Genomic DNA, 25974 nt, shown 5'->3' with positions numbered 1-25974 from the left:
AAACTCATCATTAATGGCTTTTAAAGCTGAAATTTCATATTTCAAATAAATCATGTATTCATGCATATACGGACGTATCCAAAGATTTGCAAACAAATTTCATTCTTTTTATAGAAAGTTTCGGAGAATCGTGAATAAATAAAATGAAATCTTCAAAAATATATGCTGTCATATTTCTCTTCAGTTACGACTATCGGTATTCTATATTCAATGTTTTGATAGTACTTGTAATGGTCAGTAATCTAAATGCTTTAGGAATGCTTCGAGGAAAAATAACAGAGTATCTTATTAGGTGTGAAATATGTACAAGTAAATCACCACCGAAATTTCGAAGAATCTGGATGCATTTTAGCCTTCAGCATTCTATCAGGAACTTATGTTGTGAGAATATGCATGTCCTCTAGGAGAACAATAGCTTCATTAGTAAGGTGGTGAAAAAAAGGGAACTAAATTGCGGTGGATTCACACTTGAAGACTGCCTGTGAGTCGTTCAGAAAACTAGCTAGGAAGAGTTTCATAAAATAAATCATAAAATTTTCGCTTAAAGCAAAAAAAAAAGTTTAAGTGACACAATAATTTTTATCTAATAACCTTATTTTCTCCTACCACTACTTTTACAAGCATTTCAAATTGAACAAAACTTAGAGATGCCCGACAGAAGCAGTTGTTTCGACTTTGAGGGGATCACACAGCTGTACTTATGTATCTAGATTTAAACGCATAAGCGAAGAGGGTGCCACACGAGAAGTTTATCCAACGCTATCAAGGAACGATATCAGCCTCGGATACTGATATTCCAAGTGGGGAGTGGCCTCCACAAAGCATCAAATCAATAATGCCCTTTATTTATATTAAATACTATAGTAAACAATTCCTTGATAAATTGCTTACCTGGTTACGTTTAGGGTAATTATATACCAGCATGAATATCGCCATAAAGCTTCCTCAGAAGATGAGACCGCAAAGGACAATAGGCTGAGGCTGTCAAAAGGTTTTGGCAGCCTTTCCGGCTGTCAGCCGGCTATGAAATGGGAAGGGCTAGGCCGGCTATGATAAATTACTAAGAGCACCCATATATACAGTACCACCAATTATTGAAGGTCAAGGGAACGAAGACGTAGTTTCGCTCCGATAGACGTAAATCTTCCAGTATCTTCAACTAAATAATTGATGAATATGATTACCCTGCCATCTCAATATATTTTTTCAGGGTACCTAGATACTAATTTTTTTATGCCATTAGTTAGATGCAAAAATTCAATGGCATCAGCTGAATGTTTATGGTCGTAAAAATACTAGCGGAATATCATCTAAAATGTAACGGGTAAATCTTTTAAAATCATTTAGAAAATAATACGGGCTGCAGTAATCTTGCATTATGTCTAAAAGGTTCATCAGTATCAATTTTGCATTGCATCACGACTGTTTTCGCAGAATTATCTACCCCATTTATCATCAACAAAATTTGAGTATTGAAATATAAAAAAAATTATAATATTGTAAAAATGTTTGCTAAGATGTCCGCAAAATTTCATACCATCACTATCACTAAACATCGAATTTCGGTGAATAAAGCACCTAAAACATTCAATCGGTCTTAAAAATCAGCAATTAGCTTTTCTATATATATTTCAATGCAACAGTTTCAGAGTGTAAAAATCATTCGCCTTGACTGGGATTCGAACCCAGATCCCTCAATATCCGGTCGAGTGCTTTAGCCACTTAAGCTACCGAGGCGTCCTCTTAAACTCTGAAATTTTGGGGCTTTTTTTAAAGGAACAAGATGGTGTGACGAAATACCGTACATACAATGTCACAGGCATTCGTAGTCGTGCACAAGGCGCCACAGTCCACGAGGTTAAAGCCAACTTTAAACACTTATGGTGTTTTCACTTTGACAAATTCCAAAGAAACTGCGGGAGATGCCGCAACAGTAACTTTTAACGGAGTCATCCGCTAATGTGCATTTCAATGCAACAGTTTCAGAGTGTAAAAATCATTCGCCTTGACTGGGATTCGAACCCAGATCCCTCAATATCCGGTCGAGTGCTTTAGCCACTTAAGCTACCGAGGCGTCCTCTTAAACTCTGAAATTTTGGGGCTTTTTTTAAAGGAACAAGATGGTGTGACGAAATACCGTACATACAATGTCACAGGCATTCGTAGTCGTGCGCAAGGCGCCACAGTCCACGAGGTTAAAGCCAACTTTAAACACTTATGGTGTTTTCACTTTGACAAATTCCAAAGAAACTGCGGGAGATGCCGCAACAGTAACTTTTAACGGAGTCATCCGCTAATGTGCATTTCAATGCAACAGTTTCAGAGTGTAAAAATCATTCGCCTTGACTGGGATTCGAACCCAGATCCCTCAATATCCGGTCGAGTGCTTTAGCCACTTAAGCTACCGAGGCGTCCTCTTAAACTCTGAAATTTTGGGGCTTTTTTTAAAGGAACAAGATGGTGTGACGAAATACCGTACATACAATGTCACAGGCATTCGTAGTCGTGCGCAAGGCGCCACAGTCCACGAGGTTAAAGCCAACTTTAAACACTTATGGTGTTTTCACTTTGACAAATTCCAAAGAAACTGCGGGAGATGCCGCAACAGTAACTTTTAACGGAGTCATCCGCTAATGTGCCTAATACACTCTGAAACTGTTGCATTGAAATGCACATTAGCGGATGACTCCGTTAAAAGTTACTGTTGCGGCATCTCCCGCAGTTTCTTTGGAATTTGTCAAAGTGAAAACACCATAAGTGTTTAAAGTTGGCTTTAACCTCGTGGACTGTGGCGCCTTGCGCACGACTACGAATGCCTGTGACATTGTATGTACGGTATTTCGTCACACCATCTTGTTCCTTTAAAAAAAGCCCCAAAATTTCAGAGTTTAAGAGGACGCCTCGGTAGCTTAAGTGGCTAAAGCACTCGACGGATATTGAGGGATCTGGGTTCGAATCCCAGTCAAGGCGAATGATTTTTACACTCTGAAACTGTTGCATTGAAATGCACATTAGCGGATGACTCCGTTAAAAGTTACTGTTGCGGCATCTCCCGCAGTTTCTTTGGAATTTGTCAAAGTGAAAACACCATAAGTGTTTAAAGTTGGCTTTAACCTCGTGGACTGTGGCGCCTTGCGCACGACTACGAATGCCTGTGACATTGTATGTACGGTATTTCGTCACACCATCTTGTTCCTTTAAAAAAAGCCCCAAAATTTCAGAGTTTAAGAGGACGCCTCGGTAGCTTAAGTGGCTAAAGCACTCGACCGGATATTGAGGGATCTGGGTTCGAATCCCAGTCAAGGCGAATGATTTTTACACTCTGAAACTGTTGCATTGAAATGCACATTAGCGGATGACTCCGTTAAAAGTTACTGTTGCGGCATCTCCCGCAGTTTCTTTGGAATTTGTCAAAGTGAAAACACCATAAGTGTTTAAAGTTGGCTTTAACCTCGTGGACTGTGGCGCCTTGCGCACGACTACGAATGCCTGTGACATTGTATGTACGGTATTTCGTCACACCATCTTGTTCCTTTAAAAAAAGCCCCAAAATTTCAGAGTTTAAGAGGACGCCTCGGTAGCTTAAGTGGCTAAAGCACTCGACCGGATATTGAGGGATCTGGGTTCGAATCCCAGTCAAGGCGAATGATTTTTACACTCTGAAACTGTTGCATTGAAATGCACATTAGCGGATGACTCCGTTAAAAGTTACTGTTGCGGCATCTCCCGCAGTTTCTTTGGAATTTGTCAAAGTGAAAACACCATAAGTGTTTAAAGTTGGCTTTAACCTCGTGGACTGTGGCGCCTTGCGCACGACTACGAATGCCTGTGACATTGTATGTACGGTATTTCGTCACACCATCTTGTTCCTTTAAAAAAAGCCCCAAAATTTCAGAGTTTAAGAGGACGCCTCGGTAGCTTAAGTGGCTAAAGCACTCGACCGGATATTGAGGGATCTGGGTTCGAATCCCAGTCAAGGCGAATGATTTTTACACTCTGAAACTGTTGCATTGAAATGCACATTAGCGGATGACTCCGTTAAAAGTTACTGTTGCGGCATCTCCCGCAGTTTCTTTGGAATTTGTCAAAGTGAAAACACCATAAGTGTTTAAAGTTGGCTTTAACCTCGTGGACTGTGGCGCCTTGCGCACGACTACGAATGCCTGTGACATTGTATGTACGGTATTTCGTCACACCATCTTGTTCCTTTAAAAAAAGCCCCAAAATTTCAGAGTTTAAGAGGACGCCTCGGTAGCTTAAGTGGCTAAAGCACTCGACCGGATATTGAGGGATCTGGGTTCGAATCCCAGTCAAGGCGAATGATTTTTACACTCTGAAACTGTTGCATTGAAATGCACATTAGCGGATGACTCCGTTAAAAGTTACTGTTGCGGCATCTCCCGCAGTTTCTTTGGAATTTTTCTATATATAATTTTGGCTCGACTCTAATTTCCTCATAAATAGGCTAAATAATTCCATCTCGTCTACAAGCAAAGATTTACAAAATTTATCAAAACACTGATATGCCTGATTCGACATCCATTCATGCACGTACGCTCTCTTTTATTACATCCATCCGACCATTTTTCACCTCGGATACTACTTCGATTTCACTCGTTACGAATTCCTATACTTGTCTGACCACCTATATAACCACTCTCCCTTCATGTGGAATACCTCTATACTTCTATCGCCTCTACTTAGTCTCCCCTTCCCAGGGAGGGGGAATCCACCCTGGAATTTTTGAAGGCCATTCCTCCTGCACGACCTGCATCCGACCACACTCGCCCGCCCTCTCTTTCTCTCATTTCCTCTCGCCGCTAACCTCCCCACCCTTCTCCTTCCTTTGCCATCATTCCCTTGAACTCCTTTTCCACTCCTCCCTCTTACTTATCCACCTTTAGCCAGACCTCCTCCTAATCCTTATGTTCGCTCACCTCCCCGCCATCAGCATTACTATTTCATCCTTACTCCCGCGAAGTTTTCGCCCCGCAGAATACCCTCATTAACATAGCAGGGCTTTTAAAAATTCAAACCGGGAGAAGAAATCCTTTAATAAACATATTCCTGCGCAAAATTATGTAGACACTAACGCTTCTTAAGTAGATAGAACAATAGAATTAACCGATGTAAGAGATCCTTATTTTAACTAAACAATAGCAATTAAATCGTTAATTCCTTGTGGTAACAAGGGTAAAAAGTGTGAAAGCTGCTGACTTAGAACGTGTATTAAGACCGTAAATCGTTTTAATTCCTCGCTGCAGAAAAATATTGATTATTATATGCAAAGAGATTAGGAACGATCATGTTAATTATAATGAAATTTTAAAACAAATAGGAAAATAACTCTTTAGAATGGAAACATTACTTTGGATTCACTAAATCCTCCAGCAGAGTCTTAGCAATATGTGAACCTACTTTTATCCTCTATTTTATTACCAATACTATTGTCATTGAGTATACTAATTTAAATCCAATACATCTATTCTCTATGCAGAATAGTTTTTTTTTATTAAGTTGGGACTTGTATTTCGCGTTTTCCGTTACATCATCTTAGTCAATGATTCTTTAACACTTAAGATAAGAGGCTCCGGTTGCTTTCCATTTCTTCTGGGTTTTGTTTCCAACAGTTCCCGCACATTCCGCCAACTCTTCGCCATCCGAAACATAGTCTCCTCCTATCCCCACAACCCCTCTCCCTCTCATCCTTCTCTCTCAGAACCTCCTAACGCTCAATTCAGGAAGAAACACTATCGTACTCAGGCTCCTTTCCCCAGGAACCCTACTCGCTCCCCCATTCCCTTCCTCTTCTCCTCGGCTGCCTTGGCCCCGGCTCCCACGCCACCTCCTGCCCCCAGCAGCCCCCCTTTCCCAGGCTCCGGCTACTTCCTGGCACTCTCTCCTCCACCTCGCAGTGAACCATCAACTTCCTCTCTGCCATTGCGCCATCACCATCCTACATTTCCTCACTCTGGAGGTTTCTTTTGAGGCCGAGGTCACTCGGAAGGAGTTTAACGGCGTCTTTCTTCTCTTCCCGCGTATCTCATCTCGATGCAATATCCTCGCATCTTCAAATAATGTTTGTCCCCACTCAATAGTCTAACTGGGGCTGCTTGCAGCCTCATATTTATGGCATTTCAACCGACATATTTCGACATTACTGCTGTTAATTCTCTTGCCTGTACGTATAAGTAGAGGACAGTTTACAATGCCTGAATTTCAATCTACAATGGGTCGGGTTTCATATATATATATATATATATATATATATATATATATATATATATATATATATATATATATATATATATATATATATATATATATATATATATGTATAAGCAGCAGCTTGTTAAAACATTATCATTGCCCAGACTTGTTCCATACATATAAGCACTTTTAAAATAGTGTAATCGTTGTAAACAAACAAAATTTTTTTCAGATGCATAGCTTCTTTTGGGACTATATGTATCTCAATCCTTGCATCATATATATCTTTTAATTTAGAACTGCAAACTACATATAATATGTATGAGTCGAGTGAAAATGCCTAAGAAAGCCAGGTAAATATTTTGATTCAGGCATATTATATACTATAAGATAATCCGAGATCAGTGTTAATTCAAAACAAGAAAAGAAAGGCAAAAGTAATGGCAGTTGCAAAAACAGCATAAAGATTTTCTCCGTTTCATTATGTATCTCAAAGCATTTTAAATGCAAACCAAAATGGACAATTTAGAAATATAATAATGCTATAACATGCATCTAACGAATTAAAACGTCCCAGTTTTTCACTGGAAACTATTATTTGGCATCTATAGTTTTAATAATCCAGTTTCATTTACATCCTACGTTAGCTAAATAATTTACATGCCTTAATTTTCGCTTCCTTACTTAATATTATTTTTTTAATGGTATCCAAGTCGTGTGACGCCTGCAGAAAATGTAAACATTCAATCTAAACGTTAGCGTAAAGAAAATATAGCAACAATACTAAATAGAATAAAATCTCTACAGGCCTAAAAATAGCAATATAGTACATTTTCCGTGGATAAAACGTATATTTAAGCCTACTTATCTAATACTGGATATTGATAAACCGCAATAGTATGATGCCTGGGTTTGCTGTGCCTTATAGTAACGATCGTAAGTTTACAATTTCCCATATGTGTTTTTAGAAAATATTTTTAGAGCTAATAGGAGTACACTAACTAAAAGAGGAGTCATTATATCGAAAACTTATTTCATCAGAGTCACACGAACTCCCCACCAAGCACTCATCGACCACATGAGAGGAGAAGCGACAATCGGCAGGGAGAAGGAAGCCGATGAAAGAAAAGAGGACGGGAGTGGTGAGAGAAAAGGAAGGAAGGAAGTCGCCAGGTCACACCATCATCCTCCTCGTCCCTCGAGACCTGGCGCCCCAAAGGCATTTGCCAATTGCTTCCAATGAGGTTTCAACGTTTAAAGCCAGGCCCCAGAAAATATGACTCTACTTCCCCTCACCGCCCCCCCCCCTCCTGGTTCAAGATTCGCCCTCCTTTCATCCCGCACCCACACTACCTCCACTTCACTCCTCTTCGCTGGCTACCAGCGTCGACAACTCTCCCTCCCGTCACTAACACCACATCACGCATAAGGCCAAACACTGTGAAACCACCGACCGTCAAACTTGTGCTACGCTTGAGCCCACAACTGGACAATGGCAGGAAAGACGAAACTCATCATCCCCCGGGAGCGAGACTTAAGACGACGTTATGAGATTTTCATGGTGGGTTGCCATCAAGTGGCAATTGCTTATTTATTCTATAGTTGAATTTTTCCTCACAAAAATGCTAATTTCACAGAAAGACTAGATGTGTATTTCGTTAAGATTTCCTTAGGCTATCTAAGGTCAAGTATTACAAGTCATGAACAGTTGCTAAATGATATCAACTCTCAGACGATCCTAACAGTTTCATAAGAAGGGCAACGTCCATTTCACAGGAACATATTAAAAATTTGTTCCTTGCGTTAACAATCGGAGTAGTAAATTGTACACGAATTTAAAAGTAAAAAATTGTGAAAGAATGCAAAAATGTAAGCTATATGTATACATGCCAAACACAAAGGTAATAAATGCTATTAAAATAAACAAAAGTGTTCATCACGAAACATCTTCTCATTGGCTTGAATAGTAGTCGCAAAAATATGCGCTTACATTTTATATTTTTATATTTATGTGCAGTAGTAGTTTATTAGGTCAGCTTTTATTCTTTGGAACGAGAACAGAACATTTTTTGAAGTTGAAAATAGTGTGATACCTCAACCGAGTACTATACCGTACATAGGTGTATATTTTATGGACGATATACTTGTTATGGTTCTTATTATTAAATAGAATATCCATTAAAAACAGTTAATTGTTATCCTAAAAATGAGATGATTACAATAATACTTCAACAGAATCATTCAAAAAGCTCACCTTTTTCTATAATAAGTAATTTCTCTTTAAAAGTTTCCTCCAATAATATTTTTGCTGAATAGGTATTTGCTGATGATATATTTCACATTCAAATATTCAAAAAAATAATAGTGAATCTTGCTCATTGTATTCAAATTATATTTACTCCAAAAACATCTACAATTATATGCATGACTTTAACCTACTTGAACCATATAATTCTGATCCATTTTTTAGATTGAACAAAAATGAACCAAAGGAATGTGATTTCATTTGCCTGAAAATTATTTTTTAACGTTCATGCAAATGTTTTCAATCACGTCAATGAAAGGTCATGCAGTGATGAAGAATTTTGGGATCGTAATGAATTTCGCATGGGTTCAGCACCTCAATTTTACTTCCAACTATGAGAAAACCCTTTAATTGTTTCATTAACATTGTTTCAGATGAAGGGCTGATTAAATTTTAGCATAAAATCAAACGACTCGGTGAATAATTTCTATTTTCGAATGTCATAATTGATTTACTACACACGTAAGCTCATTCCAAGTGAAGCCATCGCGACAATAACGTTCACGTAATAATGTTACGTACGTCTTTGAATTCACGACGGCAATAAAGTATTGATAAAGCTAAGAAAATTCGGAGCATTGGCTGAAGGGGGATAGTAAGGATACTGAGGGTATCATGTTCAAAGCTAAGTTAATATCTTTGGCCCAACCCGACTCCAACCAACCCCATCTAAAACCCATGTGGTGCGACTTTCTGCTTACTTGAACTTCGGGGGAAGCCGAATGGTGACCCAGGGAAAGGAACCGTTCTTCCTCCTCACTTTATCCTGAATGTGTGAATTATACGGGCCTTAGTGATTAATTTGGGGTGAGCTCTGCCCTCAACTTATCAAAAGCTAACTTCGGTTTGATTACTGTGAAGGCGATGAAAGATATCCAGGCTTCAAAACGCCAATCGATCAGCTTAATTTGAGATATTGCATTCTAATATCTGAATAAATTAAATGCAACTATTTTATGTGAGAAATTTCATTACCACTGCCACAGATGAAGTCTAAAAGCATAATTTCTTTATTCATACCAAGGTTGATATCCCGGTCAAAGGGCTAAATTCAATCTTATTGATAGAGGAAAATATATATATTTTTTAAATGCTTTTTATTTCGTTCGATGCAGCTTAATTGACACCATTCATACTTTTATCAATTATGGGAGCAATAGCAAGTCAAAGGAATACACAATGTGATATCTCGTCTTCAATTAACCGATGGGCTCACTGAGAATTCCAGCTCAAAACTTTACATAAAAATTCGTACAATACTCAGAGAACAATGTGCGTGCCGAAATTAAATTTATCTGATTGATGAAGCGATACCCCAGAGGTGGATACGACAGGCATCTGTGTAGTATTTTTCAAAGTGGACTGCAGGTGTCGTCAACGTCAAATTTTATTGAAATTTCAACCAATAATTTCCGAGATGAAACGCGTTGATAGACAGTTGGGCAGGTCGTCATCTCGTTTCGATTGCAGGAGGAATATGAGGAATCCCAAAATGAGAATTTTACTCGAATTCAACATACCCTGTTATTTTCATATTCATGGACTAATTTCATCGATGCAAAATTAATTTTCCGGGTCTGGGCCAAAGGTGATCTAGTTAACCCTATGAGACGGTGGCCCGCATTTTCACAAAATTTGTTCTTTCCATCCCGTATCTCCTCCTAGACTCCAAGGAAATGGCGCATAAAGAACGAAAAAAGCATAAAAAACTACAGCTCAGCCAGGCGTTCCGAATTCTAAATTTAAATTTAGTCGCCATGTTTCAGCTTCATTAGCCAACCTTCAAAATAACAAGGAAGGAACCAATTAGTTTTCACCATCATTTCTCCTACGATACTTATCGCTCTTAGCCTGTGCTAACACATAATTTGGATTTATTTTTTGCATGTCAGTGCATGCAATAAACTTAAAACAGCAAGAAAATTTGAACGAGGCACCATTTATCTATAGCTTCGGGTGTAATCACTCGCTCCATAACATGTACCTTCCTATATTTAATGGCATTAGTACGGCGTAGTTCTGCCGCAAGAAGGTTTTCACAAATCTTTACTCCGACACGTAATATTTAATTTTCGTCCAATCGACGGAGGCTTCCTGCATCCCCCTCTTTCCTCTCTCCGCTAGCTCCTCTCTGCATCTTCCCTTTCCTGCACCTCCCGCCACCCTAAAGCACAGACACGTCCGCACTTTTCCCCATATCCCCCCCTCCGCGCATGCATCGCCCAGGAGGCCACTTTAAGGAAAGAGGAGAGGAAGTAAGTGGAGGAAGGAAAGTGTGGAAAGGGGGGCGGCGACCTGCCCCGGGGCCCATTTCTCGCCCACAGTCCACCGACTTCCTCCACCCCCCCTCCCCCCCGCCCATTACAACCCTTCCACTTTCCTCACTTTTAACCCTTCCTTCCACTCCTAAAGGTCCACACTCTTCCGTCATCTTTTTCCTTCCCGTCGACGTCGATTTCTTCTCTTTTCTTAGGTCCCTATCCACTATCCAACCCTTTCTTCCTGACCTTTTCGCCCTCTAAGACAACTCTTCGGTTCTCGCGATCGATGTGTGCACCAACTATGGTATGAGATCTAGATGCAGGAGTGGTACATATTCCTTGAATAAGAGTACTGAAATGATTCCCTGGTGAAGAAATTTTGATATTTTCGGCTACAAAATTTTGCTTGATCGCCATTTAAACTAATCGTGTTTTAGTAAGAGCATCTCAGTGTTAACAGATTTTACCATTATTGTTCATTTTACCCAAAGAACAGCACACTAAATATTTTTTTAATTATGTGAGTGCTTTTACGTGGCAAAAAATTTTAAGTCATTCCAAACTTTTCTTCCTAACCCGGTGATATTCTGTAACTAAATTTCCCACACACTTTATAAAAAAATAACTGCGGAGGAGAAAAAAGGGAGGAGTAAGGTCTTCGTGACAACAAATAATAAGGCTAAACTCTATATCTCTCTACATAGGCACAATCACGAAAAAAACTAAGCAAATAGCGAAAATAAATGTGTACTATCATGGACAGATAAAAGTATGATGGAAGAAGTAAAGTTTTCGCCAATAGTAAGTAATTATAAAGAACTCTAATTACACAGTTTATCATTAAACTTTGATATAAGCTTGTAACTTCACGGATTCAGCCGCGTTTTTTTCTACTGCTTGCTTGTATCAATAACATTTGTGACCACTCTAAATAAGGTATAGTATAAACTATAAAGTACTAGATAAAGTATGGGGAAAAGTTTCAGAACAATAGATTTATTTGAGATATTGCTAAAATGCCTAAGAATTCATTAAAGTACATCCCTTGAGTGTCAACACACTTTCGCCAGCAGTTTTTTCACGACTCGAAGGGGCTCTGGTACGCGGATTCCGGAAGGTCCTAAGAGGATGTGTGCATGCTTCTTTGACCGTACTTCGAGTCCCATGGTCCGAGGCCCTTTGAGAAGAATCTCACTTGTGGGATTAGGAAGTAGTCTGCTGGTGCAAAGTCGGGACTGTAAGAGGGTTTGGGAGTCGTCGCGATACCGTTGCAGGGCTTTGCAAGTAGACATCCGACTCTGCTCTTGGTCGTCCGTCAAGATCTTTGGGACGAGTGTAGCGTAGATCTTTAGATCAGTGTAGTACTGAAGATGTAGCATTATTTATAAAATAGCACTATATATAAGCGTGGTACTTTTTCTTCTGAAGAAGACGGAGCTAAATTCCGTCGAAATTATTAATAAATAACGTGTGAGTGTTCTTTTTATATGTTCTTATATTGTTTGTTGCTGTCCAAGTATTATATTCAACACTTCCAAGTTACTTTTCATATTTGTTTAACTCCTATACATACTTTTATGGGCACATTTTGGACAAATTCACAGTTGTATAGCGAGGTTTTCATTACAAAGCGTAAAACATTGGCAAATGAATATTTACCCAGGCGGCTTATGTTAGCAAGTTCCCTACTACGAGTAATTACAAACATGTGGTGCCGATTAAGAATAGGCCAAGTGGTGATTTGAAATATGTTTTGAAGTTTGAATAATGGGATAATTAATATTGTATGTATCTTTACTAATTTAATAATTATAAGTGTTAACATATATGTTTTTACTCCAGCGCACATGCTCGAGAGTTCAAATTTATTAGTTGTTATAATTCAAGCGCATCAGAAAGTTATCATAAGAATTCATACCAATTTTCAGCTGCAATTATCTGACACTCTTGATTTACTATACTAAAAATTAAAAGTCAATATCATCTAAAACTTACATAAGTTACAAAAATTACATATCCTTGAACTATTTAACTTTACAGAGTAAAACTATTAATCGTTGTTTCTAGAGTTTACTAGTCCTATCCGACATCATCGTCGGCTACGCAGCTCACTTCATCGTCAGCTCATCGTATTACGGCACATATTTTTCTTTAATTCAATTTTTTCACCCATGCATACGAGGAACATCCCAGAAGTATCCGACCCAACAAAGAAAACAAATATTTTGGAAAAAAATGTATTTATTTTTCAACATAATCTCTTTTCAGCTCTATACACTTTTCCCAGCGATGTTCAATAAGTTCGACACCCTTATTGTAATAAGAATTGTCTCGCTCCAAATAGTCATTAAATGCCGACAAAACTTTTTCACGGTTGCAAAATATTTTACCACCAAGCCATTTTTCAAGTTTGTGAACAGAAAATAATCCTAAGGGGCTAAATCTGGCAAATTGGGTGCATGAGGTAGCAATTCTAACTTTAATTCATGAATTTTGGCCAATGCAATAACGAAGTTGTGAGCAGATGAATTGTGTTGATGAAGCAAACTTCCTTCTTAGCCAATCGTGGCCGCTTTTGCTTGATTTCTTACCTCAAATGTTGCAATAAGTTCGCATAATACTCGCCGTTGATGGTTTTTCTTTTTTCAGGATAGTCAGCGAAAATCATCCCACGCACATCCCATATGACCGACACCATGACCTTGCTTGAAGATGAACCGTTCTTCGTCTTCTTTGGAGGCAGTTCTCCCATTTGAATCCATTGTTTTAATTGTTGTTTTGCCTCGGGTTTGAACTAATGGACCCATGTTTCATCCATGGTTATGAAACGGCGCAAACATTCTGCTTTGCTGCTGCGAAACTTTGCTAAACACTCAACTGGGCACCCATCTTGCACACAGCTTCCTCATGTCCAAATTTTCCGTTAAAACTAGCTGGTGAACTTTCAGTCGGCGATCATCCAGCACCACTTTGTGGATTTCCTTCGCTGTTTATGGAGTCGTCACCTCATTTCGTCGGCCAATGAGATGCTCGTTTTGACAGCTCATACGGCCTCCTTTAAACTCTGCTACCGAATATTTTACTGTTGTTAGTGAAGGAGCAGACTCACCCAGAGTAGAATGCAGTTTAGCTTTCATAATTGGCTGTGCTGAGGCCTTTCAAATAAAAGTATTGGTTCATATAAGGATGGCCAATTTGCTCCATTTTCATCAATTTACTGAAAATGTTCACTATTGGCTTCTAAATACCAAAACACGTAGCCTCTTCAAACTTGAAACATATTCTTTATAGATTGCATATTTTCTAATACAGCGATATTTTCCAAACAACTACCGCCATATTTAGGTTAGGCCTGGTACTTATAGAACCACCCTCGTATTCTCTTTTTCCTCGACTTTTCTTTTATCTTCTACTCAAATACAAGGACCTCTGAAAAATGTATTTCTTTCTCAGTACCTTCCTTTTCGCAACACACCCGCGTTTAGAAGTTTCCCTCCCCTTTAAACTTCTTCTTATTTCTCACTTTTTCAATCCGCTGTCTAACTTTTTCTGATTCATGCTTTTTCCATTGACTTAAGTTCGCAAGTTTTTCTGAAATTTCCCAATTCACATATTCCCTCTCTTTCCTTTATTTGTCTCATTTCAATAACGCCCAGTGTTCAAATCCACATTGCTAAAAGGCTACTCACTAAAAAGAATTTTGCCATCTGGTTTATTAGTTCCAATGCCATACCGTTATAGTATTGCATCCTACTCTTTCTAATAGTTACTTTACTCGTGAGACTCATTTTGGGAGCCTTTACTGAATTTTCATTCTTTTTCCCTACTCCTGTAGAAGTAATAACTTTTGTTTTATGGACATACACTCCTGGAAGTATATTTGAATTTTTCTCTGTTTCCATTATTTCCCTTCACATGCGACTTCAGGCATTTCAACTTTCATGATTTTTTTCCTTGTATATTCTTTTGGCTTATTCTGATGCTCTCAGGTTCTCCTAAATTCAATCACAGTGCTGAAAGTAAGGCCTTTCGTATTGAAAATTCTGATGCATTTCATTCCTCTCCCACCAATTCTCATATCCTCTTCTTCCAACTACCATTTCATTCTATTTCGAAAGAGTGAATAATAAAATGTTTGAAATGATCTCTTACTTCTATTTCCATTTCAATAAATTCCATCCTGCTGCTATCTACTTTCATCAGATGTGTGTCTTCACGCGCGCTGTCAAAATTCTTCTCCGAATGTATCAGAAAAGAGCTTATAGTTGGTCATTTTTCCCACTTACCTGTATTGAATTAAAATTCCTCACCTATAGTTATGAGAGCTAATGTCAATATTTACTCAATTTCCTGCACAGAAAAGCCAGTATTAGTTGTCATATAATGCCAACATAAAAATAAGTATTATCATGAGTTTTAACGTAAGTGATAACTCAGTTTGGATTTCTTCCGATGTATAATCAATCAATTATTTTACTGTAGGGAAGAGATCGAGAAACCATTTTCTACTACCGTACTCCCTGCATAGGGCTCTTAAAAATTCGTGAGACGGTAATAATTGACGGTTGCATACGAATAACTGCCATTCAAGAGGAGACTTAAGAATTTGATTTAACTGCAGTGGCTGAGCTGTCGGTGACATACCATTTTCTATAATGAATTATGATGAAAAGAGTGTTTTTCGGTGAAATTTAATCAATACCGATTTCTTACACATCAATTCGCTTCAGTGAAATTAATGAACTAGGAGATACACTTATGATAATCGCTCAGAAAAAAATGAGACATAAGACGCACAAAATGGTCCAGATGATAGTTGCGAACGGTAGCGGAAGAACTGATATATTGTCTAAAATGAGCAAATATCGTATGCAAGCGTAGCGAGAGCAGGGAAATTCCTCCTTGCCTCCCACGAGCACACGAGGTTTCCCCGCCGCCAACCTCCGCTGGCCATCTGTCTCCCCGATTTAATCTCCTCCCTTCCCTCTGTCCACACTCCACCCGTGCCTCCTCCCATCCCGCCGCCACCTTCTCGCCTGCAACTTCTCAGTCCCCTGTCTACTCCATCCTTCTTCGCCCTCTTCATCATCTCCCCTGGACTCTCTCCCGAACACCTCTCTCTACCGCTCTTCCTCACACCGTCGTCCCTCTTGCCCTGAACTCTTCCTATTGCCCCCCCCCCCGCCTCTCCCACCTCTACTCCAAAGCCTCTCGCCCTCAAATGATTTACGCACGTCCACGACGAAACTTGGTCGAGCTCCCGGCCGTCCCCGCGGCACCCACCCGCCTCCCTTGCTCCTTACCTCCCCGTTACATCATCCTTTTCCTCCTCACATGTGGGAGCCACTTTCTCCATCTCTCTTTCAACCTCCACCTAAAACACACGCACACACACGCAGCTTCTCCTATCCCACCCCCACTCACCGAACTCTCTTCCCTCTCAAGTCTCTTTCCGCCCTCCCTACTTTCTCCAACCTTTTTTCGGTGGGATTTTACCTCTACTTTCCTCCGCCTCGAAGTTTCGATGCTTCCTACACATTTTGCCGTCCACACAAACGCGCGCGCGTGCCAAAGTGAGAGTGGAAGGAAAAGTTGCGGGCCGACGAAGAGGAAGGAGCGAGGACATGGGAGTGTAAGCGTGGGTGGAGGAGATGAGAGATTGGAGAGTGAATCGTGGTACTCCGTAGCCCTCGAGGTAACATTAGGGGAGAGAACACTGTGGAAAAGAGACAGGTGTGTTATAAAACTAGAAAGAAGTTTGAGGGAGTCACAGATTGTGATTTCTACTCGCCGCGTAATAGGTTTATCCCAGAGCAGGTGAAGAATGGAAGGGGTGGGGGATAATTTTGAGAAAAAAAGATTTTAAAAATCTCCGTATCGTGAACGGAGATCAGGGTCCGAAGATGCAAATATCTTCTCCATTTGCGCTCGTTTCTAAGCAGAAAAGTTTCCTCTCATGCACGTGACGATTTCGTTCCGTTCTTCATGTAGTGACTTGGAGCTCAAACAGCACCCTTATATTACAAAATAAATGGTTGAAAATTGTACTTATTAATTCAGTATTTTCAAGTATTATTCCAGAAGATTTAGTTTGAGTTTGTTCTCAGCCACGGAACTATCTTGGGATTATATTCTCTCTCCCTACTGTGCCTCTCTGCTGTACCTGAAACATGTATTCTACTCGGGGCCTAAGAGGCTCCAGCCAACCCATCTCTTGTACCTCTCCCGAGCTCCCTGCAACCTTTATAATCCACCTCCCATCCTCCTCTATTGTCCCCCTTCCTTATTTCTAGCAGCTTCCACGCATGAGGCACTTCTCGCCTTTACTTTCGGAGTCATGGAGAAGAGGGAGGGAACATCCCCAGCCTCTTTCCTCCATGTTCGGATCTTACACTCGCCAGCCTTGGGACGCCATGCCCTCGTCCCTCACCATTCTTCAACTTTTCTTTTCACTAGTTCGGCGGGCTTATGTGCCCTCGTATTTTTTCCTCTCATGCACGTGCTTCAGTTGATGGTGACATGTCTTCGCCGTCAGACGGCTGGCAGTGCGTTTTTCAGTGCACATGCTGTTGTCCCGCTACCTCGAGAGACAATGTTCGGATGAAGTTGAAACTCGGTGACTAACTTGCGAGGCTTGGGCAAGACTACCTCGCTAAGCATATTACGTGCAGCATTGTCACCTTTATTTTCGCTAGCTACATATTTTAGGACAAATTACTATATCTTGTGTGATTTGATAGCAGCATATTATTGCGTCAAAGAACTATGAATTAGATATGAAGAAAAATGAGATGTTTTTTCTCGTGATAATATAGCTACCACCGAATTAGTTTCCGAGATAGTTCCTAAAGTTGAACTAGCATTGAAAAATAAAGAAACTTGTAGAATGTTTGCTTTTTCAAAAAATAATATTAATAAATTACCACCATGAATATTTAAATCAACGTGTCACAAATAAACACGTACCAGATTTTGCGAAATTAAAACAAGAGAAATTTAAACATGTAAGATATTTTTTTAACCTGACTCTACTGAATACAGTATTAATTGCTAATGGAGTAGCTCATTGTGTCATGGTTCTAGTTAAAAAAATTACACAACTTTGTGAAATCTTTACGCACGATAGAAACAAAAAATTCATAATATTTATCCAAACCTTTTATCGAGGAATCACTGGTTGCCACAGTCGACTGTAATTATCATATTTTGATAATTACGGTATACTGTTGAAACCGGTATTACCGTAATATAAAAGTATGGAAAATTACTTGCCATTTTTAGTTTCTGTAGCACTAAACTAAATATTCTGAAAATTCTATGCTAAAAGCATAAATGCCGGTTCAGTAGCATTTAAGGTGTTGGAGCTCTCACTGCTTTCATAATATCCTAATATGTTTCGGGTTATAATAATATAATTCTATTCAAATCATCAAAAATGCGTCACGCATCTCTCAAAGTTATTTTACATACATTTTAGACACATTAAGTATAGGCAGATTTAGAACAAAAGATGTGATATATTTTATCTTTACAGTTAGTCGAATTGCAAATTTTAAACAAGGATATTTACTTATATTTGGAAGGAGAAACATTTTTGCACTTACCTTGTATATTGACGAATCAGGAAGGAAGCGTGTTGAGCAATCCCCAAGTAAATCATTTGCTTGCATTTAATAATCTGAAAACCAAATAAAATATAACTTTATCAATGGCAAATCATAACATTGCATTAATTGAAGAAATAAATATTGATTTTGTAATAAGCGTGCATTATACTTAGGAAATATTGACAGTTCAAGGCATTATCTCCACTATCCCCCACTCCCCTGTATTCGTCCTTATACATATGTGTTCCTATCCCTATTCCTTATATCCATTTCCTTGCGAATGAATATTTGCTCACTATATGACGGGTTTTCGTGTTTTAATGAGTATTTGGCAAATGAGGCTCGTCTCCTTATTCTGGCTATTCGTGCCACGAAACGCACTGTTCTTGTCCTTTATGATGTTGTATGATTCCTAAACTACACACCCTTCCTCTTGTGTGTTGTCTATTTCTCCTTTGGTGGGCGAAGCAGCTCCCTAACGCCATCTCTTGGCCAAAGAATCGGGACACTTGGCTGCATAAACCCCCGCAGATATCAATGTAAATTACGTGTCCTGGATAATTCAAGTGGTTAGAACATCGGCCAGGCAAGTCGGAAGATCCGGTATTCAATTCCCCGTCAAGGAAATATTTTTATGATCTACTCGATTCCGCCCTCCTCTCCTCACCTGTGTTCGTCTTTTATGCATGTTCCAATCCCTTTTTCTTGTATCTCTTTCCATGTGAATGAATATTTGTTCGCCATATGGCGGGTTTTCGTGTTTGAATGTGTGTATGTCTATGTATATATAAACCCTGATAAAGATTTTTAAAACATAGAAACACAAAGAAAGGACACTCACACGTGTAGTTATGACAACAGTCGTATGGTACGGGTAAAACATTATTAAAATCAGTAAGATAAATAAAAAATTAAATGAAAGGGTTACATTTATTTAAACAAAATAATAACCAGAGATCGTTCTAATAGTCCCGCTGATTAACTTTAGCAGCACTTAGCCTTTACAAAAGTTACGATGAGACCGAGACAAAGCAGGGTGTAAAATATTCAAATCATTATAAGTAGAAATTATTATTAACTATTAAAACTTGTAAGCATTTTCTTATCCATCTGGCATCGTACTCTTCCTTAAGTTCCATTATTTGCAGTAACCGTAATCAACCCGAAGTTTGATCGTAAGTTGGAGAAGAGATCACAAAGTGTTCAGCCCAATGGCGTGTAAAATGAATACATTCAGAGCACGATGGTCCGGTTTTTGCAGCCCTGTACAGCCAGTGGTTCCCCAGAAAGATTTTAGGTGAACCTTTGAGAGTATAGTTAGGTCTCCGAGCATCGAACCCGAGACCATCGTTCAGCAGCCAAGACTCTCCTCACTAGATTTTCAATCCTAACTCCCGATGTTATTTTCATTATAATGCTTCATACAGCAACATTCCCATGTGAAAGGGTTTGTTCTCAAAATACATCGCGCAGAATTTTCTAAATTGCTTAAATATCTGGTATAATAATGAAATATTTATCAGTAGAGATGTAATTTTTTCAATACCATAGCTTGAAGAAAAAATGTGATCAATTATATTAAAATAGTATCATTGAACTTCTCATTACTTGCTATAAAACACATAATAAGCAAGAAAAAATAGAAAATGCATTTTAATCACATTTTATCTGAATGGCTCCTCAGTTGACCATAAATGTTTTTTGTTGATTGCTTTTTTATTAGGCGAGATATTATTAAAGCTATTTTTGGATAAAATATTAAACGAAAGAATTCTTAAGCTAACGTATAATATAAGATACGCATATTGTGATATATATACGAAGCTGATCAAATATTTTAAGCGGTTATATGATTATTCTGAGATATGAACCAAAGACGATGGGGCAGAGGGGATAATGCTATTGCTGAACTGTTCCTGCTTCCATGGATAATCCCAAGAGCCAGGAGTTACTGTAGTTTTAATCCTTTTTCATTAGTGGGAGCAAAATCTCCGGCGGAGAACGAGCTCAGACTTCGCTAGCATTCATTTCCTCAAAACAAATTCGGAGGATCGTTAACGTATCCCCCATGTGAAAAGCCCTTAAATCAAGATTCCAACGTGCGCAGAACCCTGCCTCACATCTCACAAGCAATTGGCTACACTGTTCCAAACGAGAAGTTTGTGCTATTTCGGAGTCAACGAGATATACGTTTATTAGGACAGCGAATGGCCTCAAAACCACTGCACTCAATCCTTTCCCAAGAAAGAGCAAAGAAAAAAAAATCTGACATTTATTTAACGCCCATTAGAAAAAAAATAAGTCACTCACTTAGATTTTTACGAGGCAAAAGAGGATGTCGTCCGGAGCTTGTTTTCCGTAAAAATAGACGCGATTTAAAGGTTTGCCTTGTTATCGACTCGGATTCGGATGAAAACGAAACGGGAATCTATTTTGGCGGAGGATAGTGTCACAGGGGAGGGGGAGAAGCTTGAGGACGGGGAAAAAAGGGATGGGGTTGGCTGAACGCAGGGCAGATGAAGAGAGGAGATGGGAGGGAGCGCGTCGTGCTTTGAAGACGAGAGGAGTCCAGCTCCCTTTCCCCGAGCCTCCCAGCGAACTTCCCAACCAACCGGCAGTCTTCTCTCGAGACATGAATTTAGAAGAATGTCCAGTGTCACAAGAGCGGGATTTTCGCCGACTCCGGTTTGGAGAGCAGGGAAAGTGTGCCGTGGAAGCCAGAGGGGAAGGCATGAGTGCCTGTCGTGACACCGAGGCACATAAGGGAAGGATCTCAAGAATCTATAAACATGATTATACTTGGCCTTGAGATTGGTTTGATGCATACCAACTACGGGTGCTCATTCGTGAACTTACTAGTGATTGGCAGCAGGTGTGGCAATTCTAAGTATATTTTACTCGTTATACCAAGGCAAATACTTTTTCTGCAATGAACTGATTCTTTGAACCCAACTTCTTCATAAAACACTTTTTTGACAACGTAGAACTAATCTTTGACAAAAATCTTCTGAAAAACGTGGAATCCTAAGGTATCTGCCTAATAAAAACTAAATATTTTTAATTACGTCTTTACTTTATGTAATGTAACAACAAGTTGAAAAACAGGTCATTGTGAAAATTGTTCATACATTGCATAAAATCTCCTTAAACTTTCGGATTAAGTAATATGCCACTATGGGAAAAGATAGATATTGATGGGAGTTAAAAAACTTATAAGGCATACAATACACATCAGAAATTATTATTTTATCTTACGGCTGAATAATTTTCCGTGCCTACATTTTTCATTAAAATTGGTATGATCCAACTCCCACCTCTCCCCCTCCTTTCCTGACAGAAGCTGCTTCTTCACATATATCGCCAATAGTGTTAGCACTTCTCGGAATCTTCGTGAAAAGGCCTCAAAGAAAAAAGATTTCGAACTAGATGCGTTCAAATCTCAAAAGCACTGTATCAAATTCATCAAACATTCAGAAGGCAAATCTGAACCAGAGTGAAAGAACAGTAACGTACGCATGGAGAGTCAAACATTTCAAGGTAACTTCAATGAATTATACATCTTAATTTTTTCCCTTTATTAGTTTATGTATAAATACTCATACTTCTCTTCTTATGGTTTCAAACCACGCAAGCCAAAATGGTACACTTATAAATCAATTAAGACGAATGGCACCAACGCAAATCTCAATGGTGCATAAACAAATCTCCGTTTCTTATTTCATTTCCTTAGTGAAAATGTAAACGCAGCATGCAACAGTCACCGTGTTCATTCAGCAGAGAATGATAAATTATTGTATCCATATCTGAGCTACACCTATTGGAAATCGTAAAATTTTCTAATACGCGAAACGCGCCAGCGCCCACCGTTCTAAATTTTCACGTATTCCCTTCATATAATAAACATCCTTCTTCATTAAGACGTAAGAATTTATTTCTCCTTACAAGCTATACTCTTCATTTTCCAGCCGTTCCATCTTCTTCCGCCAGCTCTCCTCGCGACGCCACTGCATTTTCCCCAGCCTCCTTTGTTTCGAGCGCCACGAGAATTTTATTCCTCCGCCATCGTTATTTACTCTCGCCTCTTTCTCTCCCTTCGCTTTCCCTTCCTCTATTCGAATTTCCTTCCCTCCACTCTTTCACCAGCCATCCTCTCTCTCTCTCTCTTTCTTATTCTGTCTCTTCGGGCACCCCATAACTCAGTTTAAAGTTTCCTTCCTCCATTCTCTTCCCGAACTCTTCTGAAAGGTTAAAACGATCGCAAGCCAGGGACATAAGTTTCGTCTAAGAACGTCCCACGGGGCCGATATCCTGAAGAGAGGAAAGGAATATGTACATTCTTTCTCACTTTTTTGCCCTTGGAATTTTTTGTCACTTGGCACAAGGTCGAGAGAGATTGGAGAGCTCCTAGCAACGGTTGCCAAGATGGGGAGTGCACATTACACACACAAACGCAAACTTTTCCGCACGGACTTACACTCATGTTTGCACGCACGAACTCGGCATATCTTTTCCTCCCCCTTTTGGCGCTCTCATTCCTAACAAATCCGTCCGCCTTTCCTTTTTGCTGTCATCAACTGCACTGCGTTGCAACGTCTATTCTAGGAATACTTTTGTTATTTGGGGTGCTAGAAGTCGACATCCCGGTGAGGATATTTTGAAAGAACAGGATTATTTCCCGCCTAGAACTAGCCGTCTTCCAAAGGTCATTTATTGTGCATGCCAGGCAGAAAGATATCATCGAGTGATTCTTTGGATTTCATGATGATATTTCTGAAATGATATATGCTGCCGGCAATATAGGTATACTGAGTGAAATTCATTCGCTCAAATTAGATCTAAAAATAATCTCAAGTTCCTTAATGAAGCAAGTCCACAATGTATATTATCCGTCCAGGCAAGAGTAGAGGTTTGTGTTTTCTCCACATGCTAACCATGGCTTAAATTTTTAAAAATTTCTACAATAAATAAAATTGAAAAATAATTTTTACTTTTTTACCAAACATGCTTGGAAAGTTGTAATATTAATATTGGACATTATTTTCAATCCTATTTGTGATTATATTAACTTTTTGTCTAGCTAATGCATTGAGATATGTTGAAACGTGTATACAATAGTTGTAGGTATTGTGCTCATCTAACAATCTGATTGACAATTGTTCCTTAAGAGAAATTTTCCTCATTAACTTGATTCGTCTCACTAAATATTAATTATCTTTCTCAACAATTGTGAGAAATATTATTTTACATGCTCCAGTTGCTAAAAAAATGTTCTTTCTTAAAAAGTAATTGTTTGTGAATAGTGCATAACTTAAACCTAATTCACATATTTGCATTTCTATCTAATTCATTTCAGTCTCATTTCCATATAAAAATATCAAGAGTATTGCCCTAGCACATTTTATAAAGGAAGTAAAAGCTAATATGATAATTGATTAACTTTTATTTTATTTAAAATAAAAAAAAACTATTTAATTACTTTCAATTTTCATATAACTAAGGTTTTTTGAAGGCCACAATTCGATTTGATTAAAATAATTCCAAGATTAAAGTAAATTACTGTACTCAACTCTATAATTTTCGGTCCAGTTTTGTCTCTTATTAAACATTTAATGCAATAGCATGGCACCAGAATGTCTTTTGAATTATCAAAAAGTTTCCATCTCTTTCTCGTCTTTTAATCAGTATTCTTTATGACCAGCCTTTTTAGAACAACTCGTTTCTCCAGCGGCAAAATAACAATAAAAATGCAACGCTCGCCAGTGAGAACTTCTTTAAAGAAATTTCTCGAAACCTGACATGCGGATAATTGAAAAACGTAATGGTGAACAAGCAGTTTATGATTCAATCCTTCTATTCTTTCGGAAGAAAAGCTCTACCCTGACATGGCTACACGTCCAAATGGACACGGCATGACATACGTGTGCCATAAGATGTTAAGAGATGAAAACCCAGGTTACATCGGAAATAAGATGAGCGCCGGAGTTTGACACCCAAGAAGGACCCCACCATTTTTATCACAGTATATCCTAATGTAGTGACAACCGTATTTTGATTTTTGAGAGATGTTATGCGACCATTAGTTTTCCCTCAAATCTCATCCTTTCCCCATCTCTTTCCGCAACGGAGTCAAGCCCACCCCCAACATTGGAGGATAAATCCCCCACCGCTTCCTAATGTCGTAGACCCTAATCCAGGGCCGTGCAGATGGAATGGGGTAGCAGACAGGATGGATTTGGGTGGGGGAGAACCCGTCTTGTAGTGATGGTCGTAGTTATGAGTGTGCACGTGTGATACCCTCTTCTTCCTCACCCCCTACACCCAGCATCGCCCATGTCGCGAGCAGGCAACGGCGTTACTAAGATTCCCGCAACTCCCTCTCTCCGGAACGAGACGACACGATAGACCGACCTGGCGGGCCTCCAAACACAGGTGCTCTAAAGCAGGCGTTTCCGATCCTATAAAAATTTTGGACGCCGACATGAGGAAGGGGGTAAGGGGTGGGCGCATCATGGAGTATGGGAGAGGAGGCTCCTCACGATGGGCTTGGATACGTTCTACATCCCTCCTTTAAACTCCACCCAACCCTTTCCCCTATCTGCCTCCCTCCTTGTTCCGTCTCACCCCCATTTAAGAAAAATGGGGGTGACTCCCATTTTTCTCGTCGTAAATTGAGGGCTAATCTCAGGAAGAGATTATTATTCGGAACCTCGAATTTCTTCCCGAGGAAGTTTTGACGGCAATACGTCCCAGTGGAAGGATGCGCTTTTGGCAATCTTTTCTTCAAGAAGTTTTCCCGGGCTCTATTTCTTCATGAATCAATAAATATGCCAAATGAATTTTCATACCTGAGTGAAGAAAACATAAATATTTCTTTCCTTAAAAAATTTTTTTAGCTTAGGGGTCTTTAGCTTTCAGAGGGATACAGTTTTCAGCATAATGAACAATTGAACAAAATGAATGTCATTATACTTAGACCTCACTTAGGGTCAGTCAAGTTATATTTATAAATACGTCGTAAACTTGAGGTCAAGTGAGAAAATTATTTTCAATAGAGATTGTTGGGCGCATAATAAGAGCAACTCTATAATTTTATAAAAGAATATTCTTTAAAAAGACTTCATTTGAAGTCAAATGTCAATTCTTTATTCAACGGCGGTTACCAAAATTGAGTTACAGTGGAACTTATATGCTCAAACATTCCATTTTAAATGGAAGCCGAAGTGCCCCATTTTAAGGAATAACTGGACAATTTTATTTCAACTTTATTAAGCTTCCCGGTACATGGCAATATATTCTTCAAATAGAATTAAAATGGCTATGCCCAAGAAAAGCATAGGGCGCTAGCTCATGTCACTCTTATGCAATATTGAAGGGGCGTCATTGTTTACCGGTTCACCCATAATGTAATAATCACGATGAAGAGTCACATACTTACCATATTACTGGATACTTTTTTCACTCTTCCCATGCTGGTAGGCCTCAATTGAAAACAAACCAATGTTAATTTAATTTAAATTAAGTTTCATTATCTCTCAGTAAATATATATATCCATGAATTCGAACAGCTTCGACGTTTGTCGACATAAATAGA

At 39.1% G+C, this 25974-nt stretch overlaps 1 protein-coding gene across 2 annotated transcripts in view; it reads right to left on the bottom strand.

The window, feature by feature from the left end:
- Window positions 1-25974, bottom strand: part of LOC139687950 (leucine-rich repeat neuronal protein 1-like) — a 778766-nt gene that overhangs the window by 391858 nt on the left and 360934 nt on the right. For both annotated transcript variants that reach the window (XM_071585318.1, XM_071585319.1), the window contains exon 4: window positions 18381-18454. The gene's annotated coding sequence lies outside the window, so the exon portion shown is untranslated. The remainder of the gene's footprint in view (window positions 1-18380; window positions 18455-25974) is intronic.

The sequence above is a fragment of the Hetaerina americana genome, unplaced genomic scaffold (assembly GCF_022747635.1).
Source record: "Hetaerina americana unplaced genomic scaffold, ioHetAmer1.1.p SCAF_2, whole genome shotgun sequence".
Lineage (NCBI taxonomy): Eukaryota > Metazoa > Arthropoda > Insecta > Odonata > Calopterygidae > Hetaerina > Hetaerina americana.
The sequence above is the reverse complement of the archived record's forward strand: the minus strand, read 5'-3'. Positions and strand labels throughout refer to the sequence as shown.